A 17,239-nucleotide genomic window follows, 5' to 3' on the forward strand; every position below is an offset into this window, starting at 1 on the left:
GGATTCTGCTTCCACCACTGTTCCTAATTCCATATTCTAACAATCCTTTGCATAGAAACATTTCTTAACCTCTCCCTTTTCTCTATTAATAATAAACCTTAAATATATGCCTTCTAGTTCTTGATTCAATGACCAGTAGACATAGTTCTTCATAATTCTGAGGAGCTTTGATAAAATAAATTGTGAAAAACTATCAGATCTTTTCTGAACCTTGTTCGAAGAAAAAAAAAAGACCCAATTTCTCTTGTCTCTCTTCAAAATGGAAGTTTCTCATCCCTGTATCATCTCCTTTGCATCCTCTCTATGGCTTTGACATCTTTCCTTAAAGTAAATTGTCCAAAACTGAATACTGGGTTCAGCTGCAGTATGAGGATCAATGATCTCACATGAGCAGCAAGGGTGAATTCAGCTCTTTACTTCTCCATCTCTCTCAACAGCACCTCAACACTTCTGTCACCCCACTCCACAGTTCCCTTCCTTCATCATACAATCGCAAGGGCAAACCGGAACCCCTCTCTTTCTCATTCTAAACACACTCACCTGTTCCTTTCCTCTCTGCATACTGCACACTGACAGCATTCTCACATCCTATCACTTGCACAGCCATCAATTACTCCCACCACTCCTTTCTCACTTCACATTACACACACTTCCCTTTCATCACCTCTCCATCTGGCTTCTTTGACACCTCAACAAATGCATGACACTGAAACTGTACAAAAGGGACACCTTCAAACAAGGAACACTTGCAAAAAAGGGGTACTCAGACAGTCCCAAATAATTTATTGTACATACAATAACCATTTTGAAAATAGGGACCTGCAAATAAAGAACCTGATTTAAGTCCCTAATTTACAGGGTTCACTGTATATGCACAAGTGCCACACATCTTTACAACACACACTCACTAACTTTCACCCTCTCTTTCTAGAGGACAAGTCAGCACATAATGCCAGAGGCAGGACTACGATGGGGCGGGGGGAATGGTTGACGGTCTCAAAATTTGAAGGGCCCAGATTGGTGCCCACAGCTCACCAGATTTAATCCAATGAGGCTCGAGGACGAACTTAGAACAGTCCATCGGCCTCTCTTCAGGCGCAGCGCTCTAATTGTTTCTTGCAAGCGATTGGGCGCTATGTTTCCAAACCAATCACATCACTCAATTTATTCTTTCAAACTAATTTCAGTTTTGGCTAAGCTGATTAAATCGCCATATAACATATGTGTTTTGGAAATGCCTCCAAAACACTCCCTCCTCCTTCCCCCCCCCTCCCCCCCTCCCCTACACACAGGGCAGTCCATCTTTCTGGGGCATTCCCCAGATTTAATTGTGTATCTGAACCTGAATGAAGAGACTCAGCCAAGTGGCAGACTCCCAGAATGCACTCATGTCACCCTGTGCACATCACACTGGTGAACAACAGCTTCCAGAATAGCCAGTGTTACTTTCTGTGTTCCCCTGACGAACTATAAATCCCAGTCTATCACCTTCTGATGGATAGGGGGACAGGGCTTACAAACAGAAATCATCACTCTCAGTTGTCCTTTACATTGTCACGTCTCCCCACTGTGCTCCATTCCCCAGCCCCCTTGTGCTCCCATCTTTGGCTCCGTACCCCACTCCCTTATTCCCCATTCCCTTGATATCCCAGGGAATACAAGCCTAGTTTATACAATCTCTCTTCATAATTTAACCTTTGGAGCCCTGGTAACATTCTGGGGAATCTGCACTGCACTCCTTCTAATGCCAATATATCCTTTCTAAGGTATAGTGCCCAGAACTGTTCACAGTACCCCAGATGTGATCTAACCAGGGCTTTGTATTTCTGTAGCAAAACTTCCTCCCTTTATGTTATAGCCCTCTAGATAACATTCCATTAGCAGTGATCTGTGTACATGGATCCCTAAATCTCCTTGGACCTCCACTGTTCCTAACTTGTCATCATTTAAAAACTCAGATCTATCCTTTTTTGGTCCCAGATGGATGAAATCTCACTTGCCTGCACTGAAATCCATCTGCCACAGTTTTGCCCATTCACTTAATCTATCAATGTCTCTTTGTAATTTTATACTCCTGTCTACACTACTTACTATGCCACTAATCTGTGTGTCATTGGCAAACTTAGATATATGGCTCTCTATTGTGTTATCTAAGTCATTAATAAATATATTGAATAGTTGGGGCCCCAGCGCAGATCCTTGTGGGACACCACTAGTCACTTCCTTCCAAATCAAGTACATACCCATTATCCCTACCATCGGTCTTCTACAGTCTAACCAATCTCCTAACCATATCAATAATTTGCCTTCAATTCCATGAGCTTTAATTTTAAACTAACAGTCTCTTCTGTTGAACTTCATCGAATGCCTTCTGAAAGTCCATATAAACTACATCCATAGACATTCCCCTGTCTACTACTTTAGTTACTTCCTCAAAAAAATCCAATTAGTTCGTTAGACATGACCGACCCTTTACAAATCCTTGTTGGCTCTCTCTAATCAGCTCAAATTTCTCAAAGTGCTCAGTTACCCTGTCCTTAATTATAGATTCTAGTAACTTCCCAACAACAGGGGGAGTCTAACCACCTCCCCCTGACATTCAACAGCATTACCATCACCGAATCCCCCACCATCAACATCCTGGGGGTCACCATTGACCAGAAACTTAACTGGACCAGCCATATAAATACTGTGGCTACGAGAGCAGGTCAGAGGCTGGGTATTCTGCGGCGTGTGACTCACCTCCTGACTCCCCAAAGCCTTTCCACCATCTACAAGGCACAAGTCAGGAGTGTGATGGAATACTCTCCACTTGCTTGGATGAGTGCAGCTCCAACAACACTCAAGAAGCTCAACACCATCCAAGATAAAGCAGCCCGCTTGATTGGCACCCCATCCACCACACTAAACATTCACTCCCTTTACCACCGGCGCACTGTGGCTGCAGTGTGTACCATCCATAGGATGCACTGCAGCAACTCGCCAAGGCTTCTTCAACAGCACCTCCCAAACCCGCGACCTCTACCACCTAGAAGGACAAGAGCAGCAGGCGCATGGGAACAACACCACCTGCACGTTCCCCTCCAAGTCACACACCATCCCGACTTGGAAATATATCGCCGTTCCTTCATTGTCGCTGGGTCAAAATCCTGGAACTCCCTTCCTAACAGCACTGTGGGAGAACTGTCACCACACGGACTGCAGCGGTTCAAGAAGGCGGCTCACCACCACCTTCTCGAGGGCAATTAGGGATGGGCAATAAATGCCGGCCTAGCCAGCGACGCCCACATCCCGTGAACGAATAAAAAAAAAATTAGACTAACAGGTCCATAATTTCCTGGTTTCTCTCTCACTTTTCTTAAACAATGGAGTTACATTTGCAATTTTACAATCTAAAAAAAAAGGGACAATTCCTGAATCGAGAGCTTTGGAAAATAATCCTCTTCCTAATTTACCAAACAGAAAAAAAAAAATGAAATATCCATTCATCCATCTGGCCAATATTTGTTCACAGTCAGGATATATGTGGGGCAACAGTGCACGTTTGGTGAGAATGAAGAATTCAATTAAGGAAAAGAAAACAAGATTTGAGACAGCAAATGACTGACAGAAAACTGCAGTTTATGAAATCTACTTGCAATGCAATAAACTATTAACAGCAACAATTGAACACAGGCTTTCCCTGAAGTTTCCAGAGCTCCCTCCAGGTGGTGGGTCACCAATAGTGACTTGGTACAGCTTGTTACAAGCAAAGTAGGATCCTTATCATCAGATCTTTCGATCATCTATTATTGTGCATTTCATTTTGCTTTTTCATACCCACTGGCAGGTTTCACCTCGAGCAACGCATTTTTTAAATGCACACAAATAGAATTGGATACATAAACATTCTTTGTGTAACTATTAAGATCCAGGCTCACTTCAGGTATTTTTCCTTGTTCCCAACCAAAAAGTCCATTTTCACATGCTTTCAGACCCTATTAAGCAAACCTTAACCTTACGCTCAAAGTTTGGGTGAACAATGAATCCCTTTTTGTTAAAAGATAACAAAAAAGGAAGTCTACTACATCTCAGTTTATGGATAACATCAGGCATGCCAAACACTTTTTATAACAGACTAAACTACCAAACAGCTTTATTCTAGGATAGAGCCATTTACAGACAAGCAATAAAAGCTAGATGTTAGAATCAGTCCACAAATACAGTAGTGGAGAGCCAGTTCACAAAGGGTTAAACAGACAAAATAAATGAAAATTTCATGCAGAACTTGAAATAAAACAAATACTTTTTGTGGAGAGATGTCAATCAGATCCCTTTGGAAACCAAAAGGTGAATACCGTTCTTGCAAGAATTATGTAGCTATGACTACAAAGTTACATTATATCAGACAAAATTGAAATACGCAATATTCAACAGATCTGTGACATTTATGCAACAGAGTCCTTTCAGCTAATTCTCAGCAATCCATTTCTGATGAGATTTACAAAGCTATATATTTATAACAGTTAAACAAGATAACAAGCTAACAGTTTACAGCAAATACAGCTGCATTTGAATCATTATCAGGAATTGTTATAGTGGGACAGCAACAATTATCAATTTCACAATTAAAATATTAGTAAATTAAGGATGTTTGTCCCTTCACAGGGTTACTGAACATTCTCAGCCCTGATGTTCCAGCCGACTTTGGATAGATCTGTGGAGGGGAGGGAAGGAAATCAGTCAGGTAGTCATTCTGCCAGTTCCCCACTGGCCACCAACATTTCCAAGATTTTCCACTTCTAAAACAGAAGCTCTGCTGCTGAGGGAAGAAGGGAGAACAGCAGCTTCCAATTCCTACCCTGCCTTCATCACTGTCTCCTGCTCGCTTGTGTTTGTTCCTCACCATTAAAAAAAACAATCTTAAATTGCCCAGATGTGGATATACCTATGTTGGTACTTACTGCAGATGAAGAAAGTGACATTGAGTGCTGTGAGTTGGTGACATTATAGGTGTCATTCAAGCCTGTGGCTTTTTCTTTATGGACATATATTGGAATGGTAGCTGAAAAAGAACCCCCAAAACAGAACTTGCACAGTTAATACCATGTGTTATGGTCATTTGTTTTAATATACACATGCATGGGAGTAGGTAACAGGAGAAAGAACAAGAAAAAGCTGTAACTGGTCCAGAACTTCACATTAGTCCACTTCCTTCAAGTTTACAAATGCCAAAAGGTACAGTATTGTCTGTTCATGCTGACAAGAGGACTAAACTCAAGAAAACCTCCTCTAGTTTAGACATGCTTCCTGTTATGCATCACTTTATCCTGCAAGCAGAAAAGAAGTGCTGAAAAACCTATAGATGAGTGACAGCTAAGAGGCCACACTGCATCACAGCTTGTGTGTGAGTAAATTAACATGCATCATGTAGGTCAGTCGTGCAGTAAGCTTGCTTTGTGGCATCACTTTTCTAAATGATCAAGTGACAACATTTGTAGGTTGAAGTGGCAGTTATTTAATGTGTATTGGTGCAGTATGTACAAGCATGTGAAGCTTGGAAAGAGCTAATTTGCCTTAGCATGCAGTCTCAATCAGTGTGTAACAGAGTGAGAGGAAACTGTTATTAGCAAGCATAGTTTACTATCATTTTCTATAGTGCAATTCTGGCTTGCCTTACCTTGGCAGATATCCTGAGACTATTAACCTTTTTCCTTATCTACCTCCATGTCCTCTAGATGTTGTAGATTACATTTAGCTCAACAGCCACCTCCTGTCAAGTAGCCAACATATTTCTCCTCAGAAGAGAATGACATGACAACCCTCTTTAGCTGCACTTCTTCTTCAAGAACCTTCAAACATACATCTGCGAATGAAGCTGAATTGCTTCTTCATGCAACCATTCCTCCTCTACCCAGCAACAAATAATCTGTCTCTTTAAATAACAACTGTCGCTTTTAAGAGCTGCAGCTGCATGCTATTTCTCATCTTCCTGTTCACAGTGAACTCCCACAGGCAGGCCTAATTGAGCCAGGTGCTCATCATGAATATGTAATGAGATCAACCTCAGGAAATTCCAACATTCCACATTGGCCCAAAACAATTTTGACAAGCTAGCCACTCTGTTAATGCTGCAGGATCAGTAAATTTTCCCTTTGATCACCAGTAATGAAAATGACCTTATCACATCATACCTCTTCTCCAGAATGCTCAGCACTTTTCTCCCATCCTCAATACTGTTTGTTACCTTTTCATGAGAAAATTCTTCTATCCCCCTTAGACCAGGATTCTCCTTCCAGTGGCTAAGTGCCAGTGCAGCAGGACTTCCACCCAGCTATGACGCCACCGTAACCCAAACCTATTTTCCTGGGTCGTGAGTTATTTGGTATGCAGGGCTGGCTCCCAAGGGGATCACCACCATCAAGGTGAAGCCTGCAACAGCAGAAGAAGGAAATTCTGCTAACGTGGGACCACCATTATGGGACCAGAAGAGGTGAGAGCAACGTTATAGGGGAAGAAGTGCCCTGAAGATTGGAAGAAATATCTCGCCTTAGCAGAGAACAAATGCCTTCAGCAGGTTGGTGCTGGAGGCAAAATGGAAGAGCAAGTGGACACTACAAGACCCTCTCCTTCTGTGGCAGGGGGTGCTTTGAAGCTGTAACCATTGCTTCCCAGGGCCTACCATTACCTTCCACATGATGGCCCTAGGAAGCGGTTGTAACAGGGGCAGGCAGTAGAAAAATCCAATGAGTGCCCTGGTCCCAGCCCCTGCCGGTATTGCATGTGGCAGATGGGGAAGGAGCTGCCAGCAGTGGTCCAGGTGGGCATAGGGTAGTGAAATGCAAGTTGGGCGGTGAGGCTTTGATAGGCCTCGCCGCCCAAATTTTCCATCGTTCTCCATTGCTAGCCCACCCGATTTTGGGCAGGATCCCAGAGGAGAATCCAGCCCTTATTCTCTTCTGCATCAAAGAATACTAAGAAAATATGGAAGAAGAAAAGACCGTTCAGCTAATTGTGCACATTCATTCCATGGATCATGTACAATTGTATTACATTAGGAAAGGCTCTGCAATGTTTTCGCCTGATTCCAGAAAAGTAAAGTGGACAAAAATTCCAGAATTTCTATGTAACATTGTAACATTTTAATTGGTTACTTTCCTTGACATGATAGGAATGGTTTTACATCTCCATATTATCAGTGGGGAGCCTTGCCCACTGTCTGTGCAAATTGCAATATTGCGGGTGCACCAGCACACATTCATGAGATCAGTTCTGACATCTCCACAGGAACCAACCATCATGTCGCACACAACTTTTCATTATCCTCATCTGTACTTATCCTTGTAACTACACACGTGCATTCTCTCTCCTGGGCTGGAGAACTGCAGTTCCAAACAGGCAATATAAACAGATAAGTGCAGCATCAATGCATCATAATTGAAGTTGATAAAGTAGTGGACAATGAAGAAAACACATTAATGCGCTCATTATAATATCAAATAGTATGGCTCTCAGACAGTGGAGTCTGATGGTGACATTTCTGTTATTATTAAATGCAATCAAACTGTGCAAAATATTGAGATTGGGATAAACTTGGAACTGATCAAAACTTAATCACTCCTCCAGTACAAAACATAGTTTGTTACTCTAATTGTTAGTTTTGTTATTGTTATTTAAAGTTGGCAGAATTCATTGCTCCTCGGCTAAGGAGATAGAAGTTTTTAATTCCAACCTCCTTCACAGGAAAGCGACATTCACAATTCTTCATCCATAGTTGACAAAGATTTTAAAATATGCATTTTAAGTCACTTCTGCGAAAGTGGAACATTTTGATAAACTGGCTAACAGATACTAATTCATATGTAGATATTTATACTTAAAATGTAATTTACAGTAAATATCAAGCAATATTACATTCAGATGAGTCAGCCAGCAATCAGATTTCAAACCAAAATGTATTCTGCTAAGTGTATCTGTAGGATTCAAATCTGCCATTTCAGTAATTTTATCACAATGCAACAATAATCGAAACTGAGCTGGGCTGAGCAAAAAACAAACTCATAGGGTAGAATTTCTGTGGAGGTTCTTCCACATAACTTTGGCAGAAGATCAGTGAAAACCCTGGGGAAATGTTGTAAACGGCCACTTTCGCCTTTTTTCTGGAGTTTCTGTCAAAGTTATGATGGGAGATCGAGAGAATCCCTGCCGATAATCTACTTCCAAAATTCTTCAAGCTCTAGTACTTAGGGTTGCCAACTCTGGTTGGGTGTATTCCTGGAGGTTTCATAACATGACCTCCCACCTCGAACCACCCCGCCCCCACACTCCCACCATTGGTCCATCCTCCAGGCGCGCTGCCTTCCCACACCAATTGGAAAGGGAACAAACTCATTTTTGCCCAATTTGGATTAATCTTGACTGTTAGTGAAACAGCCTTTTTCCCCCATCTCCAATATTTTTATAACTAATAAATGAAAATGTTCAAAGTAAGTGAAAAAAAACACAATTTTATTTATTGTCCCTGTGATATTTCTTCTGGATTGCTCGCAGCAGTGTCCGGGAGATTAATCTTCAATGCCTGAAGGGTTGGAACCCTACCAGTACTATATTTTTCTACCATATTAGTGAATCTACTATAGTGTTTCTCATAGGAACATGCAGTCTCTCTCTTATCTGTTTCTGACATCTTCATTCAGCTGCTTATTGTTCTGCTTTGCTCCTCTCCCATTGTTTTCTCATCTGCTTCTCCCCTTCACATTCTATCTTGTTTTGCTTCTGTCTTTCTTTTTTGTCTTTCCTTTCGGGTGATAGGTAGTGAGTAGCATGACATGCCAGGATCGGGAACCTCCAACAGCCGCAGGCTGCATTTTCTGTGGGTGGGTGCAGGACACTGGTTGGGCAGAGAAATGAGCCACACATTTTCAGGTGGTGAAAGCACTGGATGGGGTGGTCACAGGATGGATTTGGCCAGGGCCAATTGACTGCCTCGTTTCCTATATTACAGCAGTGACTACACTTCAAAAGTACTTCATTGGCAGTAAAGCGCTTTGGGACGTCCTGAGGTTGTGAAAGGTGCTGTATAAATGCAAGTTCTTTCTTTCTTTCAGTTTGTAACTGTTCAGTTCTGATTTGCTGCTGTTTTACTTTGAACCAATCAACAAAGTATGACAGCAGAATGGTGACTGAAAAAATGTGTACAGGAAGTGTTTGCTATGCACAAGACTTCTAATGCAGGATAAATGGGTAAACAGCTATCAGCTGACTCAGTTTATCCCAAATTTATTTACAAACTATAGCTACAAACTCTGGCGGCAATCTATGTTTATGGGAATTTTGTTTGGAATAGTCTTGTATATACTTTTTTTTAACATTTGTATTTTATTACCAAATTCCATGCCCTTATTAGATCCTAACTACTGACATTTACCAACATGTTTCTTTCTTCAGCCTAGAAGAAGCAATAATCTGGTTTTGGAATTGTCATTGATGCTGTTCCATAAAGACATGTACTTCTGATGATAAATGATCTGGAAGGTGCTTTTATAATATGATCAAATTTGCTGATGATGTCAAGTTATGTGGCCAGATTTAAAGTATAAGGTAGCATTCAAAGAGTCTTGGCTCAAATAAGCAAATGGGTTCTCATGCAGATCAATGTATGGTAACGCATATTGGAACAGGAAACATAAAATGTGCACATGATAAGAGAGCAAAGATACAAAATGTAACATTCTGGGCGAGTTTATTGAATTCATTAAAGAATGCATTCAATTTGAAACTAGATTTTTCTCTCCCATGAGATGGAATCCTGTACTATAATGAAGTAGTTCATCTTACAGCTCAATTAATCATATGTGTTCACAAAGGAATCTTTAGTCCAAAATACTGATGGATATAATATGCCAACAGGTTTTCATGAGCTATTTTAAGTATATAGCTATGACCCCACACTTAAATCACATTTCTGACCCCTATTCTGGCATCTTCCTACAACCCAATATATCACATTAGTAAGTTTGAGGGCAAAGTGTCAAATATGTATATTTATATAGTAAATGTGATAACATATATAGCTTATTGCAGGAAGTTTTAATACATATATATGTTTTTAAAATATAAGTTTCCATTGAACCAAACAGTAAATTTGCGACCTTACTAACGGATGGTATCTCAAGCCACACATCTTCATATTTTAAACTTGAAGCAGAGCATGTTATACTAAAGGAATCAAAAAGGCTTCTAAAAATTCAAATTCATTGTTGAAACAAGCCTAGCACATCAGAATGGCATGATTCAACACATGGCTGTTATCACAAAATAATATAAAGTATGATCAGCTGTAACAGTCTGTAGAAAACTTATTCTGTACACAAAGATTTGACATAATTTCAGTTTCACCTGAGACAGATTGGATTTCACTGGGTCAAGTGGTAGTTTTTAATACCAATTGTAGTAACAGTAACCTCAATTCTAGAAGAATGGCAAAATCTATCCATGTAATGGTTGCTTGTCTGGCCCAAGCTAGCCCAATGATACATTGAGATGACTTCGCCAAACTGTGCAGGATCAGTTTATTTGCATAATTAACATGTTCACCTATAGCTAGCCTAATGGAGAATGCATAAAATCTGGCCAGCACCTCAAATTTATAATAATTAAATTAATTTTAATTATTTGTTAACCTTTGCTAAGGCTGTTAAGTGTGGAATAGAAGTGCCAGGCAAAACTGATGTGAAAGGAAACCCAATGGATCAGCATGAAATGGAAAGAGAACACCTTACAGAAGCTGCCAAAGTACGATTACTCAACCATGCCATTTTCCAGGTAGATGGCCCAGGTAGATATGCCATATGTTGCCTGTCAAATGAATGCATATTTATTGCCGTCAAAAAACTTTAAAACTCTTTTATTGCTAAGTATGAATACCCATACTTCAGTGGGGCACACATGCAGCTGCAACTTACAGTTGAAAGCCTTGGCATTATTCAACCATAAAATCAATGCATCACAATCTTTCTGCATGATGCTCGTCATTTACTAACACAAAGAAAGCGCTGCAGTTTGGGAACATGTCTGATACTGTATAGATGCTCCTTCAACATGATAGAGTTTTTTGATGAGATAACAGAGAGGGTCGATGAGGGCAATGCGGTTGATGTGGTATATATGGACTTTCAAAAGGCGTTTGATATAGTGCCGCATAATTAGGCTTGTCATCAAGATTGAAGCCCTTGGAGTAAAGGGGGCAGTAGCAGCACGGGTACAGAATTGGCTAAGTAACAGGAAACAGAGAGTGGTGGTGAACAGTTGTTTTTCAGATTGGAGGGAGATGTACAGTGGTGTTCCTCAGGGGTCGGTACTAGGACCACTGCTTTTCTTGATATATACTAATGACTTGGATTTGGGTGTATAGGGCACAATTTCCAAATATGCAGATGACACAAAACTTGGAAGTGTAGTGAACAGTGAGGAGGATAGTGACAGACTTCGAGAGGATATAGACAGGCTGGTGGCATGGGTGGACACGTGGCAGATGAAATTTAACGCAGAAAAACGCGAAGTGATACATTTCGGAAGGAAGAACGAGGAGAGGCAATATAAACTAGAGGGCACAATTCTAAAAGGGGTACAGGAACAGAGAGATCTGGGGGGGTATATGTGCACAAATCGTTGAAAGTGGCAGGGCAGGTTGAGAAAGCGGTTAAAAAAGCATACGGGATATTGGGCTTTATAAATAGAGGCATAGATTACAAAAGCAAGGAAGTCATGATGAACCTTTATAAAACACTGGTTCGACCACAACTGGAGTATTGTGCCCAGTTCTGGGCACCGCGCTTTAGGAAAGATGTGAAGGCCTTAGAGCGGGTGCAGAAAAGATTTACGAGAATGATTCCAGGGATGAGGGATTTTAGTTACGCGGATAGACTGGAGTAGCCGGGGTTGTTCTCCTTGGAACAGAGAAGGTTGAGAGGAGATTTGGTAGAGGTATTCAAAATCATAAAGGATCTAGACAGAATAGATAGAGAGAAACTGTTCCCATTGGCGGAAGGGTCAACCAGCGGACACAGATTTAAGATGATTGGCAACAGAACCAAAGGTGACATGAGGAAAAACGTTTTTTTACGCAGCGAGTAGTTAGATCTGGAATGCACTGCCAAGGCGGGGCGGGGGGGGGGGGGTGATGGAGGCAGATTCAATCGTGGCTTTCAAAAGGGAACTGGAGAAGTACTTGAAAGGAAAAAACTTGCAGGGCTACGGGGATAGGGCGGGGGAGTGGGACTAGCTGGATTGCTCTTGCATAGAGCCGGCACAGACTCGATGGGCCGAATGGCCTCCTTCCATGCTGTAACCTTTCTATGCTTCTATGATTCTGTAACTTGTCAAGACAGTGTCTGCTTCCATGACAAGTTGTCATATCCCAGAAGAGAACAGATGTGAACTTGAAATGACAAGCTTTCGATGTCCTTGGTGGAGGCAACCCTGGCCAACCTTGCATATAAAAGCATAGAAGAAGGAGAAGGTAAAGCTAATCTACATGCCTCTATAAATCTCACAGATAATGCTCTTATCTCCTGTCCACCATTCTCACTCGCTGACACACAGACATACACACAAGAAAGAATGACTTGCATTTATAAAGCATCTTTCACATCCTCGGGGTATCGCAAAGGGCTTCACAGCCCAGAAATTGCTTTTGAAGTGTAGTCACTGTTGTTTTGTAAGAAAATGTAGAAATCAATTTGCACACAGCAAGGTCCCATAAACAGCAATCAGATGAATGAGCAATTAATCTGTTTTGGTGGTGTTGATTGAGGGAAGAATGTTGGCTCTTGCTATGTTCCTCTATTTTGATCACTAGTCTTCTTTTATACTTCCCCGTAGCCTTAATCTCCATATTTTGCTTCCCTGTTGTATTTCTCATGAGTTTATTCTGTGTCATTTCTCTACCTATATTTATTATATTCTTTTTTAAACCTACCTTTTGCAACAACCTGTCTAATTATCCATGGAAACCAACCTTTCATGTTCCCATTTACTCCAAGTTGTAATGTATTTAACCTATACTTCATCCATCTTGTACCTAATATTGCCTACTGCTGGTCCAATGTTTGATCTTCCATTTCATTAATCTGGATATGCCTCCTTTCATCCCAAGTATCAACTTGGTTCAGTGAGTAAGTAGCATTCTTGCTCTGACTCACAAAACTGTGGAATTAATGTCCACTCCAAGACGGATTATATAATCTAGGCTGACATTTCAGTGGAATATGAGGGAATGGTGCATCGTCAGGGCACTGTCTTATTGGTGAGATGTTAAACGTGTGCCCTATCTGCCTATTTAGGAAGATGCAAATGACCACACAGCACTGTCGGAAGAAGAGCAAGGAGATGTCTGTTCACCCCTCTACCACTGGTAGTTTTTTGCTTTTTGTTCAAATGACAAATACATACCTTTTCTATGAGGACACCAGTACCAATTCCATTTAGGTGAAGCTCATCCCATCTGTAAAGCTTCCTTTGCCCAAAAATATATCCCAATTTTTATGTTTACTGCATCAAATACTATTATAAACTGTGACTTGGTGGTACAGGACTTAAAAAAATATTGCTGTTTCATCGATGGTATTTGGTTGTGAGATCAGCACAGAGATGAAATAACAATTTCTTTTACCCAGATAAAATTTAAAGATCTCAAGTGAAATGGACTTACATATGGGTAGTCTCAATCCAGTATCCAGTGAATACTGTTCTACAACACAAGACTAAATTCAGCATTGGTTTAGCAGTGTTGCTGCTGAGGCCAAGACAGTGACAGAATAGTAATGTCGCATTGTCATAGTAGGGGGGGTTACACTACAATTAACACAGTATAATTGCAATTTTGCATTCCATCTGACTGTTAACCTAACTGACCTAGGCATACTTGATGAATGGATTCAAAGTGGAAATGCTCCATTAAGCAGCACCACAATTTCTCACCTTAATGATCACACTTGCACAAAACAAATTTTACAAGAGTGTATATTCATCAACACAACAATTAAAATCAAAATAAAATCCCCAGAAAACAATACTTAAGAGATTAAAGCATTACATATCATTTTCAGCTTCATATTAATTTGACCTAATGGAAGCTTCCACAATGCCTCAGTGAATAAATACATTACGTGGTACGGCTGTGTTCAGGAAATCCCGGTCTACATCCCCTTAAAGGGACTGCTGCAGTGAATGTGAAGCCCTCCCCACCCCACATTAAAAGCATGTGGGCCACTGCTTCTCCTGCTCCCAGCGACCGTGACCGCTGACCCCAATCGCCACCACCAGCACCCCTCCCCTGAACCCAGCCTTTGTCCTCCCTGATCGCTGCTGACCGCTACCCCACTTCCTACATCAGCTGTACCTGAGTGGTGACTTCATAGCATTGTCGTTCATCCTAGCATGTGTGGCAACTTCAGGGATATCTGCAGGTGGAAGGGGGGTGCGGGCAGGGGCGGGGGGAGTGGGGGTCCTCCATGACAGAGACCCTCAGAGCAGTGTGTTGCCCCCATGGATGCTCAAGACTGCTGCAATAGAGGCCTGGGATGCTAGATTGGACACAACCATTTCCTCCAGCCTCCAAGCAATTGGGATTGAGGTACAGATAAGTATCTCAAGGGGCTTCACTGATCTTATTAGTACCATTACGTTCGATTTCCTGCAGATCAGTGGCCATGAAGAGCCAGCGCCCAGTACTAGTAGCATGGCAGGAATGCACTCACATGATGCTGCTCTCTCATGACAGCAACACATATGTGCATCCCGCCAGCCTCTCTGATCCCTGCACATATAGCAGAAAGGACACAGGGCCAGGTTGTTATGAGTGAACGGCCACTTCAATCCCAGGAGGCTCGTATTGACATACAGCAGTCACTGACCTCACATACCCCTGACACTCAGGTAGCACGTAGGAGGAGTGCCAATTTAGAGTTGAGTGGTCACAGTTCACACACTGGCACCAAGGGGAAGCATTGTGGCAAGACATATTGGGCATAAATACAAACTATGTGTTTTCATTAAAATTATAGTTGCATTAAAGTTGCCGTGCTTTCATCATGTGGTATGTATGGACATTTAGTGAATTGATGCAGACAAAGAAGAGTTTGCTGATGATGATATATTTGTGGAGGGATGGGAGAAGATGTAGTCTGACCTGTTAATGCAGGGCTAGATATGTAGGTCAAAAGAAGACTAAGAAAAGTATTAAAAACTTTCTTATAATATTGTTAGCCTTGTTATGGAAAAGCATTATGTCAGTTTTCCCTGTGACAAAGGCTATCTTCTATGACCTTGTACAAGAGAGGGCCCCTTTGAGTAATGAGCATCTGGTGCCATTGTCATCTCCTGTTTATAAATTGGAGAAGGAGAGTTGTCTCTTGCTTTATTATTTTTAAAGATAAGAGTTCTGGACATCTCGGAGGCAACTAATCATGAGGGAGGTGGTAAAGTCAGATGTTGTGTGTATGAGAGTAGGACTGATGGCAACTCCAGAGAGGATGATTGATGGCTGGCTCATATAGAGCTAATTGTGTCTAAAATGTATATAAAATTGGGTACTGTAAGGATTTTGGACATTGGGTCAAACCCCATTTTACTCTTTTGAACTACTGGATGATTCAATATAAAGGGTTAACCAGTCCCTTTAAGGATTCGGACATTCACTTGGATAGTACATTTACCATACATTTGAAAGCAAGGGTTAACTTGCCCTGGACATTACAATATAAATGCACAATTGCAAACTAGTGAAGTGCAGACCGTTTGAACTGGACAGTTGGACATCAGTTTAACACTGCAGGAGCAATACAGTAGAGAAACTGTAGACAGGCTGCGACTTTCAATAACAACTGATAAGGAGAAGCTTCCAGAAGGTTTTCGATGTCAACAACAACTGCAAAGGACAAAGAACTGATAGGACACCTGGCTTTGTGTGGAGGGGAGGATATAAGGGGTTCATACGGTTTGTGAATGGTCCAACCAGCCAACCATCTTAATGCCATGGACAAATTGGGCCTTCTCGTAACTTGGTTCACACCTATTTGTTCAGAAGTATATAAAGATACGATATCATAGCAGTCAAAAACAACAGACAACATCAGAGAAGCTGGAAGAAGCTTCAAGAGTTAACGACTGCAGCATGAGTTCCTCCAACGAGACTTTGTTTCTGAACTTTGACAAAAAGATTTTGATTCTGAGCTTTAACCAAACCACTTTGTCTCTAAACTTTGATGAAAAGACAAACCTTGACGAGAAGAACTTCGACACATCACCTGTTACCACAGTAATCAGCTCCCTACTTTTGGACCTAAACAACTGCTTTGACCTAGACGAATGTTTTGATGCATAAGATTGTATCCATTACTTGCTCACTTTGTTTTGTGCCTGCTTATGTACTCTTTTAAATCATAAGTAAGGAACGTTGCGAACCCCCACTTGTATTATCGAGTAGAGTAATCGATGTATTAATTGAGTTGCTTCATGCTTGCTATGTGCTCTTTTTAAATTACGAAATAAAGGATCACTTTGATTCACAAAACTACCCAGTCAGGTCGCTTTCTTTGTCTGAACTATCGTCCAGATCCATGAATCTCTGGGAAAGACCCTAAATTCCCTACAGTACTTCTTCATATTGATTAGAACATTCTCAGAGCGAGGCTGGACTGCTCAACTAATCAAAGACCTTCGAGAAGAGCACTACGAATCTTTGTACAGTGATAAACTTTATCAGGTTGTATTCATATTAGTATGTTTAATTGTACTCTTGTATTTTAACATCTTTTTTACTTATAACTTCTTAGTAAAGCTATTATACTTTGGAACAAAACACCTTGCAGCCTTTTTGCTTAATGACTGAAACCGTAAAATGTATTACTTACAAAGATCTCCCCTGAAATTGGCATGAATGATTCTAGCAACCGGCAATGAGTTCTCCCCAACATCTCTACAGGCTGATGTTGCTCAGTTGGTTGATCCCCTTGTTGCACTCAGGTGCCTTCATCCTCTGGGACCATCAGGAGGCAACAATGTCGTGCAGTAGGCAGCACACAGCCATGATCCTCTAGACCCTAGACAGGCTATACTGCCGGGCACTTCCACACTAATTCAGGCACCAGAGATGCACCTCAACATTCCTGTTTTATGCTCTATGACGACTTTTGGTGGCTACAGGAACCTCACTGTATCAATGCTCAGCTTGTGCCCTGAGTTGATGCGCAAGTAATAT

Source organism: Heptranchias perlo, chromosome 11 (genome assembly GCF_035084215.1).
Source record: "Heptranchias perlo isolate sHepPer1 chromosome 11, sHepPer1.hap1, whole genome shotgun sequence".
NCBI lineage: Eukaryota > Metazoa > Chordata > Chondrichthyes > Hexanchiformes > Hexanchidae > Heptranchias > Heptranchias perlo.